The sequence below is a fragment of the Henckelia pumila genome, unplaced genomic scaffold (assembly GCF_033568475.1).
Source record: "Henckelia pumila isolate YLH828 unplaced genomic scaffold, ASM3356847v2 CTG_461:::fragment_3, whole genome shotgun sequence".
NCBI classification, from domain to species: domain Eukaryota; kingdom Viridiplantae; phylum Streptophyta; class Magnoliopsida; order Lamiales; family Gesneriaceae; genus Henckelia; species Henckelia pumila.
This window is the reverse complement of record NW_027331831.1, coordinates 1928116-1935532: the sequence shown is the minus strand read 5'-3', so window position 1 is coordinate 1935532 and position 7417 is coordinate 1928116. Positions and strand designations below refer to the sequence as shown.

At 29.8% G+C, this 7417-nt stretch overlaps 1 pseudogene; it reads left to right on the top strand.

Annotated features, from left to right (window-relative positions):
• The first annotated feature begins 3557 nt into the window (after window positions 1-3557).
• Window positions 3558-6812, top strand: LOC140871485 (eukaryotic translation initiation factor 2 subunit alpha homolog; annotated as a pseudogene).
• Window positions 6813-7417: the final 605 nt, after the last annotated feature.

Sequence of the window (7417 nt, the reverse complement as noted above, 5' to 3'; positions counted from 1 at the left end):
AGTTTTTGGTGCTGCAAGACATTGGTGGATGCTGAGCCACAAATCCGACCGGCGCTTTATTGGCTGCTTAATTGTGTACCACCCGAATAAATTGGGTTATGTCCATAATAATATGGGCCATCTAAATTCTTCTGGGCCCAAATGAATTAATGAAGCTCAGGCTCTATCCAACAAGTAAAGTTTAACACAGGGGGCCGAGAAATCCACCTCCTAAAACCAACCAAGCCTATTCTGTTGTTTTTCTCTTCTTTTTTTGAAAATTTATTCATTTATTTTTTCAAAAAAAAAAAAAAAGCATTGGTTGATCGATCAAGAACGTTACCTCCGAGAACTTGTTCGGGTAATCGAATGCGGGGGCAACGACGAAGAAGAACAGAGGTTTGAACAATTCGGTCACGACAAAGAAATCGCAATTAAATAACCAGAAAAAAAAAAACAAATGCACGTACTTATAATTTCGATCAACGTAGGAAAAGGAAAGCAGACGAGACGAGATTGGAGGATGATAGAGCTGGTGTTGGGCGACGATTTTTGGCGTAGAAGGAAGCGAGCAAGACGATGGGAGGAAGAACAGAAATCTATATATATATAAAAACAAGAAAGTATGCTAAAAAAAGAAAACAAACATTTTTCCGCCTAAAGTTTATTCTAAAATTAGTAAAAATATTGCATAGATAAAATAAAGATATTGTTGAATTTAAACTAGGTAAAGATAATATTCAAAATAAAACAAATATTATATTATAAGTGATAAAGTATATTATCCAAAAAATTTAAAATATAGTTAAAATACGAGTGATTTTTTTAAAAAAATTAAAAAAATTATTTTTATTGATTTAACAAAATTGAAAATTTTCTTATAGCCGGTGTTTTGACTATCAATTATGTATATACACAACAAAGATTAAAAAATAATATTATTAATATATATCTATATAAAAGAATAAAAGTCTGCTAAAAATAGTTTTTCGTTCAAAAGTAATTTATAAAAATAGTAAAAACATTATCATTAATCATTAAATTTGAAAATAAAATATGGTTAAATTTAAAAGTATAGATAGAGATAATATTGAAGTTTAAAAAAATAATATTATGAGTGATAAAATATTTGATTTAAAAATTTTAAAATATATATATATAAATATGATTTAATTTAAAAAAATTAAAGTACTATTTATAGTGATCAAACAATTTTTTTTAATGTGGTTGTTTAGTAAATATATATATATATATATATATATATATATAAACAAAAAAGTGACATAAATAGAAATAAAACAAATTTTCAAGCCCAAAAGATATTTTCAAAAATATTAAAGATATCATAAAATTAAAAATAAAAAAAATATAATTTAATTTAAAATTATAGATAGAGAAAATATTGAATATTCAAAAAATAAGATGATATTATAAATGATAAAATATTTGACATAAAAATTTTAAAATATAGATAAAAATATAATTTAATTTTAAAAATTTAAAATATAATTTATCTTGATCAAAAAAAATTTAATTTTTGCTTTTGACGTTGGTTGTTTTGCTCAATAAAACAAAATTTGTACACCAAATTTTACAACACAAAAAATTATATAGGAATTTAATATATAAAAATATCATGATAAATTAGATACAAAATATCGCGATAAAATAAAAAAATTTCAAGATATTAATATTTTAGATATCATTGTATATGATATTTGTTATACCTTTAGCAATTTTTATATATAAAAACATAAAACTCATATGCAAATATTTAAACTAAAATTTTTAAAATATAAGTAAAAAATATGATTTAATTAAAAACAAAATTCAAAATAGTCTTCTAAAAAATTTAAATTCTTCCTCTTTTTATAAAAATCCGACAGATTTTTTTTAAAAAAAATATTTTTCATTATTAAACAAAATTTAATAAAAGTTTGATAAAAAAATTTCATTATTAAACAAAATTTAATAAAAATTAGTGATATTATATTTAATCTAGAAATTATAAATATACTTCAAAATACGATTGAAAAAATTTAAAATATTATTTTTATCAAATAAAATTTAATATTATTTTTAATATGATGATTGATTTGTCTATATGCATATGTAGATATACACAACAAAAATATTCAAAAAAATATGATGTTATGAGTGATATATTATTTAATATAAAATTTTAGAACATAGATAAAAATATTCCTGAAGTTAAACTAAATTAAATTTTTTTTTGTGATAAAAAAAAATTTATTTTTGTTTATATATATATATATAAGATGAAAAGATTTCTAAAATAGAAACTATAATATTTTCAACCGAAAAATTATTTTTGAAAATAGTGAACACATTATCATCAAACTTAAAAATTCAAATAAGATATGATTGAGTTTAAAACTATAGATAGAGATTATATAGGATATTCAAGAAAATATTATTTTGATTTGAGTGATATATTATTTGATTAAAGTTTTTTAAAATATAGACAAATTTACGATTTAATTTAAATTTTTTTTGTTATAATAATTAAATTTTTTGTTTATTTAATTTTATATAATTTATATATTAATTTTTTGTTTATATAAAAAACATTTTATACTAATTGTAAAAAGTTTAATGTAACTTATATTATTAAAATATTATGTATCTATATTTTATTATATTTATTTTTATATTTTATATTTTATATTTTTATATTTCAACTTTGAAATTTTAAAATTTAAAAAAATTATATTTTTCTTTTGTATAGAATACAAATATTGCATGCATCAAATTTATAATTATTGGGTAAATAAATCCCTTAGAAAATAACAAATTTTTTAATAAAAATATAATATGAAAATTAAAATATTAAAATAAGAAATTTATGAAAAAAATAGGGGCGGAAAACCTTATATATTTATATATCTATAAACATATTAGAAGATGTCAAATAACTTATTTCAATTGCTTAAAACTGTTTTCTAAAAAATTTTCCAAAGAAATTTACAAAAATATTAAACTCTGTCACAAACCACTCCAACTACAATGAATTTAAATTGATTCCAATAATCTAAGGATTTGAAATCCGTTGTGATGACTTCAATTGTGGTTTAATAAATATCAAGTTGAATTTTTAAAAAAAGTTATATAAGCAATGAAGATATATTTATATCCGTATATTTCAAATTTTTTAATCCACTTCAACCTTAATTTATTTATATTTTAATTATTTATTCAAGCACTCATATTATGTCAATAATTACACAAAAATATCATTCTGCGCATCGCACAGGTGGGAATACTAGTTAGGGAAGTTTTTGGGAGGGAGATAGGAGTGTGACATCGGGAAGAGTTGAAAAAAATTAAAAAAAATTGTATAATGTTTTTAATTAAAAAATGTGTGTTTAATTTATAAATCAAAAAAAGTTTGGGGGTTCGAATGAGGTGGAAACACCATCTTATAAGCCCAATTTAGAAACCGATATACTGTCGCTGCTCTGTCAAGCCGGCAACTAAAGAGGAGTACCTCCTATGCGCTCTGTCAAGCCGGCAAGTAAAGAGGAGTACCTCTTATTCGGAGTTCACTCTTATGCACGATGGGACCGCCATCGCCAGCTATCAGCGGTCAAGTCTGGGCTCAAGGTTCTTCTTTGAAGATAGTGGGCACGGCTTCATTCACCTTCACTTTATTGCCCCAGCTATGGTTACAGGCCCTCGCGACTGAGCCCGGCAAACAAACAATTGTGAAAAGTGATTTATAAATAACAAATTATTTATTGAATTCTAGATGTGGGAACAAGTATATGGTTATAAATATTATGTTTAAATAAAGATAGCTTCAAAAATTAAATTGAGGCGGCCACCGCATAATTCCACCGCATAATTCCGTTCTTCCCCCATCAATTCACAGTGCTTGCAGTTCTTCCCCCACAATTCTCCTCCGCCGCCGCTCATAATTAATAATCTTCTACGCTTCCATCAACCCTTTTGCAACCGACTTGTAAACCTTCGAAATCCACCGTTTCTTGATCCCACCCTTCGAAAACCCAGCTTCGGATGCCCATATTCCGAAGCATCCCGTCTTCTCAAAGTTTTGCCCAAATCCATATCCTAATTGGCCTCCGGGAATCATGTCTCTCTTGGATCATATTCAAACACCTCGGATGCTCAGTCATTCCAGCTGTTTTTCGAACATTGGTTGATCGATCAAGAACGTTACATTGATCTCAGCAAGAGGCGAGTTTCTGAAGAGGATATCCAGGCGTGCGAGGAGAGATTTAACAAGAGCAAGCTTGTCCATTCCATAATGCGACATGTGGCGGAGACAATGAAGATTGATCTTGAGGTTATCTTTAAATTGGATTGTATCTGTTGAAATTTTTATTTCAAAGTTTTCCTTTTCATTTCTATTCTTTTGTTTTCTTATTTGAATAAAAAGATGCACCTTTAAATTGATTTTAGCTCAGTGCTTTTGAAATACTGCCAACGAGTCCATTGGGGAATGTTCTATGTTTTTGTATCATTTTTTGTTGTTATTTTCCTTGCTAATAAACATCGGTTAGGGAGTTTGTGTTTTGCATTTTCTATTTTAGTCTCATGTTTGTTTGCTACTTCTACTGATATGTTGCTTGACTCCAAATAATTAACTTGATTTTGCCTTTGGCAGCATGCTTGTGATTTGTAAATTTTATCCCAACGAAATAGGTGTAAGTAGCTATTTATAGGCAAAGTATGCCGTGAAACTTGTAAAAAAAATGGTGAAAGAGAAGAAAGGGAAGAAAAAAACTACAAGGAACTGTCAGAGAACATTCAACACTTATATGGATGCAGTTATGGGTAGTTTGAAGCTTTTCTAGAAGAGCTTTGTAGGCTACTTACTAGATCTAGGCTTCACTCTGTTTAACACATCTCCTGGGAATAGCTTTTGGTATTTGAATCTGAATATGGTTGTCTTGTTATTGTTGAATAGGACCAATTGCAACTTTGTGAATTTTGAGCTCGGTATTGGTCAATGGAACTAAATTGTGGTTACCTTTGGTTACTTGTAGAGTTGTTAAGGTCTCACTGTACTTTTTAAAGGTGTGAGCATCAATTATGCCAACTGACCAATTAACTCAAAACGATTTGCTAATACTGCTTGTTGCGCTACCCGATTAATGAACTATTTGACTAGTGAACTAATTTTACAATCTATTATGAGCTTTGCTTAGATGATTTTTTGTTGCAGGACCTCTATATTCATGTGGGCTGGCCTTTATACAGGAAATATGGTCATGCATTTGAGGTGAGATGCTCAGAAGTTCAATCAATATAGTATATGTTGTATATTTGCGCCAACTTAATATTTAATTCCGTAACAAACGTTTTACTGATTTCTAAATTACAGGCGTTTAAAGTAGTTGTCAATGATCCTGATTCCGTGCTTGACTCTCTTACTCGTGAAGTAAAAGAAGTCGGACCTAACGGACAAGAGGTAGTATACATTTTCATTTCAATCTCATATTCTTCACGAGATCAACGTATATGATTATTTTCCATCTGGAAATCCTGCAGATAACTAAGGTTGTTCCTGCTTTATCGGAGGACGTAAAAGACTCTTTAGTTAAAAATATTAGGAGAAGAATGACACCACAGCCTTTAAAAATTCGTGCAGATATTGAAATGAAGTGCTTTCAATTTGATGGTGTTCTGCACATAAAGGTTCACTCCCATGATTAATCATCTGACTCTTTTTTTTTTGTTTTTAATTTTTTTTAAAACTTTATTATTATCGTGGTTAGTAGCATTACTGGGATCTCTCTTTGGTGTTATGTACCACTGATATCTCCCAAATGCTTTTCAGGACGCGATGCGAAAAGCTGAAGCTGCAGGAAACAAGGATTGCCCTGTTAAAATTAAACTTGTTGCTCCTCCAGCATATGTTCTCAACACCCAGACTCTTGACAAGGTAAATTACTAGACAAGCATGTTACGCTTAATAATCTGATATTGCCTTATGCATGGGCAGCAATGAGTTCTGGATCAATATTGATACTCACGATCCTATGGTAAGCATCAAAGTTTGTTAAGCAATGCAACTGGTGTACATCACCAGCGAATGACATAAAATTTGCTTTTGCCATTGGTGAATGTTAAGGTGCCTTGTTATCATCAATTCCTGTATTTCCCTATATTTAACTTTATGTTTGAGATGATTCAAAAAGCTGTCACCAATAAAATTAGTTTCATTTTTGCATTGCAGGAACAAGGTATATATCTGTACTTAACAAGGCCATTGAAGCTTTCACAGAAGAGATTGCACGACACTCAGGAAAACTTACTGTCAAAGAAGCACCTAGAGCGGTGAGGATGACTATATTTATCAAAATTAGAATTTCAACTTTCCCATATCACATCAGATTGTCGCTAAAAATCGTTTCCATTTGCATGTTCTGTTACGGTTTCAAAATTTTCACCTCGATTGAATATTCATCATGGCCACCACCATCATGTGTTTAATTCGTTTGGTTTTATTTAGGTGAGCGAACGAGAAGATAAACTGCTCGCAGAGCATATGGCTAAGCTTGGTCGCGAGAACGAGGAGATTAGTGGAGATGAAGATAGTGAAGCGGAGGAAGATACAGGGATGGGAGACATAGATCTGGAGAACACGGGATCTGGGATAACAGATTAGATATTTCTTCTTTCTTATTCGTACCTGTGTGAGAGTACTTGTTAATTTAAACAATTTTGTTCACCCTATCCCCAAATACAATTTGAACAAATGTATTGTCATTTTACCCATGTTTTCCTGTTATATTTTTAAATTTTGGCTAACGTATGCAAGATTTAATGTTATATTTGAATCTATATATCTTTGTTGTCCCATTTTATGTTTTAATTTGTCTTAGAAAGTAAAGTTTCATCGCAAAAAATCTAGCTAATGCACAATCTCGTCGAACCACCCCCTTCCAAATTCTTGGATTCGACTCTGTTTTGGCACGTCTATTGTTGTATTGTTTGCATCGAAGCCGTGGCTTATACATGAACTTTGTCGTGTTGCTTATCCAACAAGTCATGGCTCATTGGAACCAATATTACGAAGCCAAGGGAAGAGTTGCGGGTGAGGATGTTTTCCTGGTGTTCGCACCGGCTTGGTTTAGCTCCTTGGAGAGAACCTATCTGTGGATTCAGGCCGGGATTGGCTATTCGGATTGTGATCAGCAATGTGTTGGATTTGACACATGCAACTTGATGACACAGATCAAACAAGAGGAAAAAGAACGAACTTGCTAGAGTTGGTATAATATTAATATTATTCATTCATTCATTCTAATATATATATCCATGAATATTTAAATTATTATTAATGTTGCTTGTGACCATATATATATAGGTGTCTCCAACAATGGTGGAATTGGCTAGGACAGTGGGAAGGCCACGTAACGGGGACGAGGCTAACTTCGATTCGGCTATG